Raw genomic sequence first — 13,846 nt, forward strand, 5'->3', positions numbered from 1 at the left:
AGGTATGACCTTAGAAAGCATTTAGACAATAAGTGTTAAAATTTAAAAATGCACCTGCCCTGTGACTGGGCAGTTCAGCTGTTAAGAATTTATCCCTACAGAAATGGACCCACAAACACGGAAAGACTCCTGTGAAAGGAATACTAATTGCAGCATTGTTTGCTGCAGCAAAAGACTGGAATCACCTACATGACTATCACCAGGGGCTGGTTAGATAAATTATTATATTCAGACAATGGAATGTGTGAAGAATGCTCTCCTAGTGCTGATCTGGAAAGATCTCCAAGGTACATTGTTAAGTAAAAAACAAAACAAAACAAAACAAAACAAAACCAATGCAGATCAGGGTGTGTAGTGTGCTTCTATTTAGAGAAACAACTACAGGAATCCATGTACATGTTTGCTTATCTACACTCTGTATATCTCTGTAACAATCCCCAAGAAACGATAACCAGGATGGCTTCCGGAAAGGGAAGCTTGGAGCTTTGGAGCTGGGGCGCAGGGGTTAAGGATTAGAGGGAGAATATCCACTGTAAATCTTATGGTACCTTTTCAATTACTTTTCATGTAAATATGTTTCCTTATTAATTTTTTTAAAAGTTTTTAATGCACACTGATAGATGAGAGAGAGAAATGCCCACAAGGATGTGCTCCAAAGTGTCAGCAGCACTTATCTCTGGGTGGCTGATGGGAATTCGGGGTGACTTTTATTTTCTTCTTTTTACTTAGATGGATTTTCTAATTTTTAAAAATAATTATCAAAGAATATTTGGTAGCTTAAAAAATTCTTTAAAAGTAGACCCTCCGTGTTTTCTTGATAGTCAGAGGAAAACTAACTTCTACATCGAAAAGCAACAACAGAAAACATGCTGTCCCCTAAATAGTCAGATTATTTTCATCGCCAGGAACATTGTGGGGTCTGAGGTTGGGTGGTTGGAAATACATTCCATTAAAAAGTAAGGATTAATACAGCCACCCAAATATGCACTTGCTGGGCACCAAAACCCTTAAGCTTCCAACTTAAATCTGGCCTCGAATCAGGTTCAGATCTGCCACTTATTAGTTGGGCACATCATTCCAACTCTCTTGGCCTCAGTTTTCTCATCCATAACATGGAAAGACCATAGCGCTGCTAGGAGGCTTGTGTGAGTTGATGCCGTCGAGCACTTAGCTCAGTGTGGACACAGAGTGAGACCCAGTTCTTATTTCATGCACGATGGGAAAAAGTAACAGGCAGGAATTCTGCACACCCACGGGAAGGACAGGATACGGTTCCTTTGCCTTCTTCAGGATCAGTTTGCAAGCAGCTCTGCCCAGAGTCCCCAGTACTCAGCGCATCTCGGCTGGGCAGTCTTCCGACAGTTTGGAGAGAGTGACACCAAGTGGCCAAGCCTGAAACTACACCTCTGGTCCTCAGGTTTATTACGAGCCTGGCTGGGAGCGTCTCCTTCACCTGTGGTCTTGAGCAAGGTGCTGAACCTCTCTGGATCTCATTTTTCTCAGCTGTAAAGTGGAAATAAAGCTGCCTATGTGGTAGGGCAAACGTGAAAAGTAAATGAGGTAACCTATGGACATCAATCATCTCCAGGCCGCTACGTTACACAGCAAACACCTGGGAGCACGTGACTCTCATTATCATCACTCCCTCAAACTTCTAGTTTCCTTCCATCCTCCCCCAGAGTGATTCTAAATCAGAATCTCCCAAAGTATAGACCAAGTACCAATGGTGCTTCATGGGAAGATTTTAGTGGGTACAGGGCTGCACCATCAAATAACATTCCATTTTCTTTCAAACGTTCTGATTACATCTAGGTAACAGTTTGAAACTGCTATGTCTTTCATGCCTTTCTAATGCTTACCCATCTTCCTTTTGAACAAAAAGAGAGTGGGCCTCAGACTTAGAGCCTTCAGAAGGCAAGGTTATTTGGCCACAATTTAATAAAGTTAAATGTTTTCATAATATTTACTTTTTTAGAAAAGGGACCTCTCACTGTTGTGGCCTCTCCCGTTGCGGAGCACAGGCTCCGGACGCGCAGGCTCAGCGGCCATGGCTCACGTGCCCAGCCGCTCCGCGGCATGTGGGATCCTCCCGGACGGGGGCACGAACCCGCGTCCCCTGCATCACCCGCGTCCCCTGCATCGGCAGGCGGACTCTCAACCACTGCGCCACCAGGGAAGCCCCAATATTTACTTTTTTGTGGTCACCTTTTGCTGAGGGCAAGTGGTGCTGCTTTCCCATTTACAATAGATGTGGTAGATTGTGTTATTGTCAATGTTTATCAGTCCTTCCTACTGGCAGTTCCCTGGTAACTCTCTCTACTGATGTCAGGCTTGGTTGTGTGACTTCCTTTGACCAATAGAATGTGAACTGAGCTTCCAAGGAGAAGTGTTAAGAGCCAGCACGTGGTTCTGCCCCTTGCTGTTTTCTCTCTGCTGTGAGTGAGATGGGCAGGGGGTGGGCTGCACCTTCTACCTGAATTCCAGAGTAAAGAGGACACATGGACCAGAGCTGCAGCCAACCTGCAACCAACATGAAATATGAATGAGAAATAAACTTGTGTTGTTGACAGCCCACTGAGATTCTAGGGTTGTTTGTTATTGCAGCAAAATCTAGCCTGAGTTGACTGATACAGTAGAAATAAAACATTTCCTTTAAAAATAAATACACTTTAGTAAAATAAATGTGTTTGTTTAAAGAAAAATATTAAGTAAGACAATGGTGCAGGCAGTAGGGGACATACATAATGAAGGTGGTGGTTGGATGACTGAAGTTTAGGAAACTCTGGTGCAGAGTTTTAAGTGTGAAAACTGCCACTCTAGGTTGCAGGTGGCTCATCTCAGAGCCCCCAAAACACTTCTCAATACACATTTCAAACTCTCCAGTCTGCCTCCCATCATGTAGCCAGAGTGAGTTTTCTAAAGCATAAATTTGATCAGGTTCCTCCCCTGCTCCAACCTCTTTGATGGCTCCCTTGTGCCCTCAGAATAAAGTCCTCAGTCTTCATCATGGCCTACTAGGCCTGTCATAGTCAGTCCCCTCATCACCATCTTCTCTCCCCCTTGTGCTCTCTGCTCTAGCCACACTGTTTTCTTTGTTATTCTTCAAACATAGCAAGCATGTTCTTGCCTCAGAGACTTCCAATTTGAAATTCTCTCCACCTGTAATGCCCTTCCCTAAGACAGGAACATGGCAGTTCCTTACTCCCTGAGGTTTCTGCTTAAATATTACTTTCTCAAAGAGTTCTTCCCAGACCATTCTACATGAAATAGCAACCCTCTATTCTCCCGCCACCTTATCCTGGTTTTTTGCTCCATATCACCTGTTATCCTCCAACCACATTACATATTTGTTTATAGTCTGTATCCCGCATTAGAATGTTAGCTCTTCGAAGGCAAGGTTTTTGTCTGTTTTTTCACTGCTGTAGCCCCAGTGCCTAGAACACCACCTGGCACAAAGTGGGTGCTCAGTAAGTACCTGCTGAATGAAGGAATGAATAAAAGATGGCAAAAGTAAACCCCAGCAGCTTTAGGCCCAGGACGTAATACTACCTTTTTTTTTTTTTTTTGCTACTTATTTATTTTTAAATTTTATATTATTTATTTTTTATTGAACATCATACTATCTTTAAGTCAGCTGATAAAGAACTTCTATTTCCCAATGGTTCAGATCACATGAGTCTCATTGGTTACCTCAGACCACATGTCTCTCTCCAACCCAATCACTGTGGCTGGGAGAATGGAATGCACTGATTGGCCAGGCCTAGGTCATATGCCCATGCTGAAGCCCAGGAGTAGGCTCAGCCCCGCGTAAGCCACGTGGACTGTGAGTGAGACAGTGTTCTGTAAGAAAACTGTGATGCTCTTATCAGAAAAAGAGGAAATGGCTGCTAGGTAGGCAAACTCCAAAAGGTAAATTATTCATGTAGCTGCGTGCCTAGGACTTAGCCTGGGTTCTATGCTGTGGAGCCATATTTGGGATCAAGTTGAATTCAGGTGGGAGGTGAGATAGGGGGAACTCTGCTAATACCAGAGATGGAGCTAGAATAAGGAGCAGGTGATTCAAGCAGCCCCTAGACACCAGTATATCCATGACATTAAAACACTGCTGAAAGAAATCTTTATTTTCTACATGCAACTTCTACATAATCAGCAAAATATTAATTAATCGCTCTTCTGACACTGAGGATGACACCCTTGAGAAGAAATTTTAAAATAAACATAATTGGCTCTAATCTATTACTGTTGATTAGTTTGAGGACCCACATGTGCTTATTGCATGATACAACCATAAGGCATACAACAAAGCGCGACGACCAGCCAAGTGGGGCCTCCTGAAATTGGCAGTCATGGTCAGCTGAAATTCTGAAACCATATGGTGTAGTGCTGTTATTGGGGATGAGTAATCTATTTTGTTCCAGAATCTAAATTCTATACTCTTTAGTAATGCCTTCAGTGGTAGAGTTTGGGAGTTGTCCCAGTATTGGTTTTGATATTGATAGAAGCTCCATAGAAGCACATGGCTGCTCAGAATAAAGACTAAATTTCCCAGCCTCCTTTGCAGCAGGGAGTGTCCATGTGACTGAGGGATGGTCAATGGGATGTGAACAGAACATGGGAAAGCAAACATGGCGGTCAGCCATTTGGCCTTTGGGATGGGGACAACATGCTGATAATGATGGGACCCAAACCCCTGACAGCTTCAAGGTGTAAAGCCACCACCCCAACTCGGGCTTCTGTGTGAAAGAGAAACTTTTATCGTATTTCTGTCTCTTATGTCTGTGAACTCCACAGATGAAGTTATATTCAAAATAGTACACTTCTAAAGAAGTGGGTCTGGCTTGAAAAATTGCATAAAATATATACATGGAGTAAATCCTTTAAAAAAAAAGCAGAAAGAAGTACACAGTTTTGATTCCCTTATATCAGTTTATTCCTGTTCCACAAATACTGAAGGCCATGTAAAGGAAGACACCCAAGGTGCCCTTACATTTTAGCTGCTTCAACAAAACCACTCTTTGGCACCTTTAACTGAAGTCCCCAGGCTCCTGGATCCCAAACCTGGCTATCAGTAGCATATGATATGTAGCATATGATCAGTAGCAATCTTTTTTAAATACAGATTTCTTGGCCAGTTCAATTGAAGAAATAGGATATGAGGGATTTATAATTTACAGACATTCCCTGCCTTACCGGCTGTGTGACCTTGGGCAAGTTACTGAACTTCCCTGTGCTGCCAGTCCCTCTTCCAAAAAATGAGGCCAGTAATAGCATCTGCCACAGTAGGGCTATTGTGAGGGTGAGTTTATCCCACATGCAGAAAACACCTAGCATGGTGCCTGGAACAAAATGAGATCTGTATGTATTATCATTATGCCTGTTGGTGGGAGTATAAATTAATGCAAACTCTCAGGAGGGCAATTTGCACTATCTACCAAGATGTTAAGTATGTCCTCCCTGACCCAGCAACATGGTGGCTGAAAACTTTGCCTAAGATTGCCCTCATTCATCCAGCCATGTGCACAAGCCTGTTCTTTGCAGCGTACACTTATCCAGCAAGTGTTTACTGAGCACCTACACTTTAGTCAGGATCAGACAGGTTATGCTGCATAACAGCCTCCCAAATTTCAGTGACTTAATACAGCAAAGGTTTATTTCTTACATTCTCATTACAATGCAGATTGAGTGCCCTTCTCCATCATGTTACTGTGCCGTCTGGAACAGGTGGTCTTAGAGATGTACATGGCAGGCAAAGAGACAGCTAGAAGGTTGCATGGGAGTTTTTTAAGGACTAGGCTGGAAGTGACTTCCGTGACTTTTGCACATCCCACTGGGCAGAAATGAGCCACATATTTCTGACCTTTTTGCAAAGGAGGGTGGGAGAGGCAGAAGAGCTTGAGTGAGTGTTGTCCCTGTGACATCTGCTACATTCAGTGGACTGTTCTAGGAGCTGGAGACCCAGAGGTGAGCAAGACCAACAGGGTCCTGCCCTCACAGAGCTTCCCCGATAATAAACTTATATTCGAAACATGACCCCAAGCATATGTCATTTTATACTTGAGCAAGACTATCTGAAGGTTTCATTTGCAGAAGTTATGGCTATTGCATCAAAGAGTATATGCATTTATCACTTTGATAGGGTCAAATTGCCCTCCAAAGGACTGTGCCAGTCTCCACTTCCACCAACAGGGTACAAGAGTGCTTCTTTTCCTGCAGACTTGACAGCACGCAGTGTTATCAGACTTTGGATTTTTGCCAATCTGATAGATGAGAAATGATCTCTCTGTGTACCTTTAATTTGCATTTTTTTTATTACAAAGGAGGTTGAACATCCTTTCATATATTTATGAGCTATTTGTATTTCCTTTTCTAAGAACTATATGTTCATATCCCTTATCCATTTTTCTAGTGATATTATTAAATGAAAAATGAAGGGGCAGAACAGGATGCATATTACATTCGCTTTTGTAAATTAAAAGTAAAACAATTGTTTTGCATATATATATAAATATTCTTGTATATGTATAAAACTTTTCTACACACAACCACAAGAAACTGTTAATGGGGAGGTAGACTCGGTGCCAATTTTTTGCCTGTGAGCTTAAAAAACTGTTAATTTTTAATTTTCTGAATGTGGGGGAGGTTTATTATACCTGTTTGCTATGTTTTGAGCCTTTCTGAATGACTTCACTTTCCTAACCACATACAAGTATTACTTGTATTTTTTTTTAATGTCAGTAGGCGTTATTTGGCCATTTTTTTGCCTTTATATTTTTTGGATTTTAAAAACTCTAATATATGTTATTTTAATTCAAAAAAACTTAGAAGCATGATGTATTTTCAAAAGAAAATCACCATTAAGAATTGAGACCAGGGCTTCCCTGGTGGCACAGTGGTTGAGAGTCCACCTGCCGATGCAGGGTTCGCGGGTACGTGCCCCGGTCCGGGAAGATCCCACATGCCGCGGAGCGGCTGGGCCCGTGAGCCATGGCCGCTGAGCCTGCGCGTCCGGAGCCTGTGCTCCGCAACGGGAGAGGACACAGCAGTGAGAGGCCCGCGTACCGAAAAAAAAAAAAAAAAAAAAATTGAGACCAGTCCCAGAATTCAGCTCAAGTCTTAAACACTTTATAAGTGCTCAAGAAATATTTGTTGGATTGAAAGAAATGAAAGCTTCTCTTTAACTGACTCATCAAACACCCCAGATGTGGAATCAGAATATTCTTTTGTTTTCAAGATCAACAAGAGAGAGACCAAAGTTGCCTTGCCAGGACTTTTCTTTTTTAGGTGAAAAGGCTGGTGCCTCTGCCCCATAAAGTCAAGAGCCTCAGATAACCTGTAAGAGATTTCCTATGAGGATGCTCCCTCTCAATAATGCCTATCAGTCCTGATATTGTACCTCATTGGTTGAGTTTAGGTCATGTGCCCATTTCAGCCAATCACTGTTGCCAGGGGGTGGACCACAGATTGGTCACGCCCCACACCTGAAGCCAGGGGCGGAGTCTACACTATCCAAACCACATGGACCAGCAGTAATGGAGGTGTGGTTTTGTCAAAGGAAAATCGGAGTGCAAATACCAGAAGAAGGAACAACAGATGCTGGAAGGCAGAAGCAATATTACATGTCGTCCACAAACACCTACTATGTACAAGGCACACTGCAAGCTGTGGGTGATATGATGGTGAACAAGATGGATGTCCCAGCCCTCAAGGAGCTGACATCTTAGTGGGAGAGACCAAAAAAAAAAACAAACAAATGTTTTTAAAACTACAAATTGCAGTAAGTTCTATGAATGACACAGGCAATGGACTGAGATAAGAAATACTTTGAATAGGACAGTCAGAGAGGAGGTGATATTTAAACTGAGACAAGATGAGAAGGAACAACCAGGTAGTCACTGGGGGAAAAAAATCAAGTTGGATCCTTCCTTCACACGTAAACCAGGACAAATTCCAAATAGATCATAGATTTAAACACATAATGTGAAACCACAAATGTAGTAAAATAAAAAAGCTATAAGTCTATTGTAACTTCAGACTCTAAGAGACCTTTTTAATAATGCAACAAAACTGAAATGTCCTAAAATGAAAGATGAATACTTTTGACAACATAAAGACGTTAAAAACGTCTTTATGGTTAAAAAGATTTACTAAATTAAATGCCGAAAGACAAATTGGGCTAATCACGAAAGGCTAATTTACCTAATATACAAAGTTTTCCAACAAATCAATAAGAAAAGAATCACCAGTTCTGTGGGAAAGGGGGCAAAAAAAGATTGTTTCTAGGGGTTTTCCTGGTGGCGCAGTGGTTGAGAGTCTGCCTGCCGATGCAGGGGACACGGGTTCGTGCCCCGGTCCGGGAAGATCCCACATGCCGCGGAGCGGCTGGGCCCGTGAGCCATGGCCGCTGAGCCTGTGCGTCCGGAGCCTGTGCTCTGCAACGGGAGAGGCCACAACAGCGAGAGGCCCGCGTACTGCAAAAAAAAAAAAAAGATTGTTCATAGAGAAGGAAAAACAAATGGCTTTTAATTATATAAATAGATGATCAATATCATGCATAATAAGAGAGATGAGATATCATTTACCCCCCATCAGATTAACAGAAATCCTAGTTTGACAATCCACTATGTTGGTATCAGAAAATGAGCACTTTCATACATTGTTAGTGTGAGTATAAACTGTTGATGAGTATAAAGATGACTTCGGCAGTTTCATTACATTTAAAATGCCCATACCCGCAGTGGTTAAGAATCCACCTGCCAATGTAGGGAACACAGGTTTGAGCCCTGGTCTGGGGAGGTCGCACATGCTGTGGAGCAACTAAGCCCATGCACCACAACTACTGAGCCTGTGCTCTAGAGCCCACGAGCCACAACTACTGAAGCCCACACGCCTAGAGCCCGTGCTCCGCAACAAGAGAAGCCACCGCAATGAGAAGCCCGCGCACCGCAACGAAGAGTAGCCCCTGCTCACCGCAGCTAGAGAAAGCCTGCACGCAGCAAGGAAGACCCAACGCAGCCTAATTAATTAGTTAATTAATTAATTAAAAATAAAATAAAATAAAATGCTCATACCTATTACCCTGGCAATTCTGCTTTTAAGAATTTATCCTGGGCTTCCCTGGTGGCGCAGTGGTTAAGAATCCGCCTGCCAATGCAGGGGACACGGGTTCGAGCCCTGGTCCGGGAAGATCCCACATGCCACGGAGCAACTAAGCCCGTGCGCCACAACTACTGAGCCTGCGCTCTAGAGCCTGTGAACCACAACTACTGAGCCTGCATGCCGCAACTACTGAAGCCCACACGACTAGAGCCTGTGCTCCGCAACAAGAGAAGCCACTACAGTGAGAAGCCGGCACACTGCAATGAAGAGTAGCCCCCACTCACCGCAACTAGAGAAAGCCCGTGCGCAGCAAGAAAGACCCAAAACAGCCATAAATAAATAAATAAAAATTTATATAAAAAGAATTTATCCTACAGGTTTATTCATACATATGCTAAATGACATATACAGAGTTATTCATTATCACATCATTTGTTTTTTGTTTTTTTGCAGCACGAGGGCCTCTCACTATTGTGGCCTTTCCTGTTACGGAGCACAGGCTCCGGACGCGCAGGCTCAGCGGCCATGGCTCACGGGCCCAGCCGCTCCGCGGCATGTGGGATCTTCCCAGACCGGCGCACAAACCCGTGTCCCCTGCATCGGCAGGCGGACTCTCAACCACTGCGCCACCAGGGAAGCCCCTATCACATCATTTTTAATAGTAAAAAAAAAAAGGAAACAATGTCTATTAATAAAGGACAGGATGAATAAATGGCAGTCCATACATACAATGGAATAACATTCAGTGATATGAAATAAAGAGGCAGCTGTGTATAAACAGGTAAGTAAAGCTCATGCCAGGACTTCCTACAAAATATATATATATATATATATATATATATATATATACAGAACCATGTGTATAGCACATACTCGTTTTTGATATTTTAAGGGGATGGAGAGGAAAAGAATATATTATTGATATTTGCTTATATATGCAAAAAATATCTTAAAGGTTATGCAAGGGACTAATAACCCAATGCTGGAGGGAACAGTATATGCAAAAGGCCCCAAGGTTTAAAAAAAAAAAAAAAAAAAAAGGTGGTAAATTCCAAGGACTAGGAGTGTGCCTGGGAAAGATGACATGTGACAGGTGGTGGCCAGATGCTACAGAGCCTAAACTGCCATTTAAGAGTCTGGTCTTGAGTCCAAGTTCAGTGGGAAGACATTCAAAAGAAGAATATGATCTGATTCACATTTTAAGAGCATCTTGCTGCCATTTGGAGAAACTATGAGCGGAAAGCAAGATGGAAACAGGGAGACCAATTAGGAGACTGGGCAGTTATCTCCCTCTTTAAGGGAGAGATGAGGTGGGCTGGACCAGGAGGAAGCAGTGGAGATGGTGAGGAGAGGATGGACTTAAATGAAAGTTTGAAATTGGAATCCATGAGTTGATGTGGCACCGGAAAGGGCAGTGAAGCAAAGGGAAGACTGGAGGCTGACTTCTGGCTCAGGTACCACGTGGGTGGCAACAGTGCTGATGGAGCTGGGAGGACTAGGGAGAGGGGACTGGGGTTGGCTTGGGATGGGGGTGCACTCCAGGGTACGGTATATTAAGGTTGGCAGGTCAGTAAAACATCCAAGTGGCAACATCAAGTAGACAGTTGGGTACTTGAGCCTGCAGTGGGGGAGGCCAATAAGAACTGAGACAGTGTAAACAGAGTAACAAGCACAGATCCTGTGTGGATTCCAAATTGGGGCCCTATGCCTACCCTAGAGAAGTGGGGCGTTATGTCCACCAAAAGTCATGTTCAAGAATGTTCATAGCAGCTCTATTCATAATAGCCCAAACTGGAAATGGCTCAATGTATGTATGTTATACCTCAGTTTTAAAATATTGTTAAAGAATAAATAGACTAATTTCATCATCTTAGCAAAAGTCAACATATTCATTAAAAAAAACAAAATAAATGACAAAAAATAATGCTTCAAGCATCTTAGTATTTTCATAATCATTTTTCTTAACTTTAGGGGAAATTTTCAAATAATTTTAGGGGTAGAACATTCTTTTACTTGAAATTTGAAAATTCCTTCAGTTTCATTTTCATTTCTTTTTCTCCTATAAAATTAAACTTAAGTATTTTACTATAAAATTAAACTTAAGTATTTTATTCAATCAGTCATATCTACCATTTTAAAAAAATTTCTTGGTGGTGCCAGATGCCTCTAAGGGTGGGGGAACAGGACAGGGCTGAGCACGGGGCCTTGGCTGGAAGTTGGTAGAAGGCCCTCAACCCCCCTCTGCCAGCCTGTGTAGCCAGGTGACTGCCCTTCCCACCTTGGCAGGGATCTGGGGGTTACTTTCTGGAGACATTGGGATAGAGAGGAGGTGGACACTGCAGAGGCTGGGGATGAAGCAAGGAGCTAAAAACAAAATAGACCCAGCTCCCTTCCCTACATCGGCTTCCAGAACACAGGCAGCCTGGCTCAGGCAGGACCCCTGGAGAGTCCTCTACAGAGAAGTAGAAGTGGACATCCTCGGCAAAAAGACTGATGACAGTGACATTTGGGTCCCAGAATGAAAAAGCTGGCTCACTGCCCAGCCACATTACAGAGAAACACATGGAGCTTCCAGATAGTTGTTTAGTGCCTCCCTCTCCAATATGAATAGAGGTCCTAAGAGCCCCTGACATCTGAGAAACACTTCCAACATGAAAGACAGAGACCAACATCAACAAACAGTAAAAGGGATCTGGGAACAAACCAAGATATTGCAGGGAGCAGATGGAAAGGCATCCAAGTAGGAGACTGGAGAGCAGGATTTGCATCCCAGTTCTGTCACTTGCTGGGCTGCCACATACAGTTGAGCAGGTTGTGGACTGCCCAACTCCAGGAGGCACCCTTCATACTGAGGTCTGTGTAGATGGTGCCCCTGGGGTTGTACAGTGCATCACCATATATGGGACCCTGACCCACTATCTGCCCCTGGAAAGTAACAATAACAGAACCTCACACTGGGGGGCTCCTGGAGGGCAGACAACCATCATGGTTGTTTTCATAGCCCCCAAGTCTAATATAAGCATATGAATTGGCTCTCAGTAAATGTTTGTTGACTAAATAAATGAATTAATAAGTCAATGAGTAAGTGAGGGAGACAGTGACTATGTATCCAGTGATTTACAGCATCTATAGCACTTCCATACCCACCACGAGATCACAATAAAGCAGGCAGCATGATGTAGCGGCTATGAGTCCTGGCTCTGGAGGCAGACTGCCTACTTCAAATCCCACTCACTTAATCCCTTTGAGCCTCTGTCCCCTCATCTATAAAATAGAAGTGATAATGATGATGCCTGCTTAGAAGTGCTGTTGGGAGGATTCATTGAGGTGTGTAATAAGCACTTAACATGGACCTGGGCAAGTCTTGTCAGTTCAAATTAGATTTGGCTATGTAAAACAGAAATCCCAAGTAGCGCTCTCTCCCTTTCTCTCCCCTCATTGCCCTTATCCTGTGCACACTTAAGAAATCGAAAGGTGTGACATCCAGGGTTAGAATGATGAGTAGACAATCATCAGGGTCCTAGACTTCTATTGTTTTCCTCCACCATCCTTAAGATTGCCTCAAGGACCAAAAAGGTTGCCAGAGTGCCAGCCGTCATGTCCACACTCTAGGCAGGAAGAAGGAGGGCATGAGGAGGGGCAAAAGGTGTGTATCTGCCAACTATCAGCTCCACCCAACAACATCTGCTTGCTGCTCCCCTAGCTGCATGGGAGGCACATTGCTGCCCAGAACAAAATCAGGGGTTGTTAATAAGGAGTAGATATTGGGAGAGCAGCCAGTCATCTCTGCCACATGAGAACTCAAAAAATATCAGCTGTTATTATTGTTGCTAACCCAGTTTTTAAAAAATATTTATTTAGTTATTTAGTTATTTCGTTATTTAGCTGGGCCAGGCACACAAGATCTTTGTTGCAGCGTGCGGGATCTTTAGTTGCGGCATGCGGGATCTAGTTCCCCAACCAGAGATCGAACCCGGGCCCCCTGCATTGGGAGCGTGGAGTCTTAACCACTGGACCACCAGGGAAGTCCCACTAACCCAGTTTTAGAGAGGGGAAAAGTGAAGCTCAGAGAAATTGGGCAATTTTCCCAAGATCTTTGTTCAATTCGTTCAACAAGTCTTAACTGTATACCTACCATGCTATGGCCCCTTAGGCTACAAATTCTGAATAAGACATGGGCTCTGCTCTCAAGGACATGAAATCAAGTAATTTAAAAGATCACTGATGGGCTTCCCTGGCGGCGCAGTGGTTGAGAGTACGCCTGCCAATGCAGGGGACACAGGTTCGTGCCCTGGTCTGGGAGGATCCCACATGCCGCGGAGCGGCTGGGCCCGTGAGCCATGGCCGCTGGGCCTGCGCGTCCGGAGCCTGTGCTCCGCAATGGGAGAGGCCACAACAGTGAGAGGCCCTCGTACCGCAAAAAAAAAAAAAAAGATCACTGAGTCCGATGGCCTAAAGGACAGAGCACTCAGCCTGGAGTGAAGGTATGGGGCTGGAGTCAGGGAGGGCTTCCTGGAAGAGGTGGAAATCCTCATCATGAGGATATAACTGTACCTACTTTACAGGGCTGTGGAGAAGGTTAAATGAGATATGCTAGTGACAAGCTTAGCAGTGCCTGGCATGCAGTGAATGCTCAAATCAAAGCAGCTCTTATGCTTCTATGATCCTTACATCATCATCATTATTATCTTGACCATTTTGCAGAAATAAAAATGGCCACTTCTCAACTTTATAATATTTTGCAAATGAA

Source organism: Pseudorca crassidens, chromosome 15 (genome assembly GCF_039906515.1).
Source record: "Pseudorca crassidens isolate mPseCra1 chromosome 15, mPseCra1.hap1, whole genome shotgun sequence".
In the NCBI taxonomy this organism is placed as follows: Eukaryota; Metazoa; Chordata; class Mammalia; order Artiodactyla; family Delphinidae; genus Pseudorca; species Pseudorca crassidens.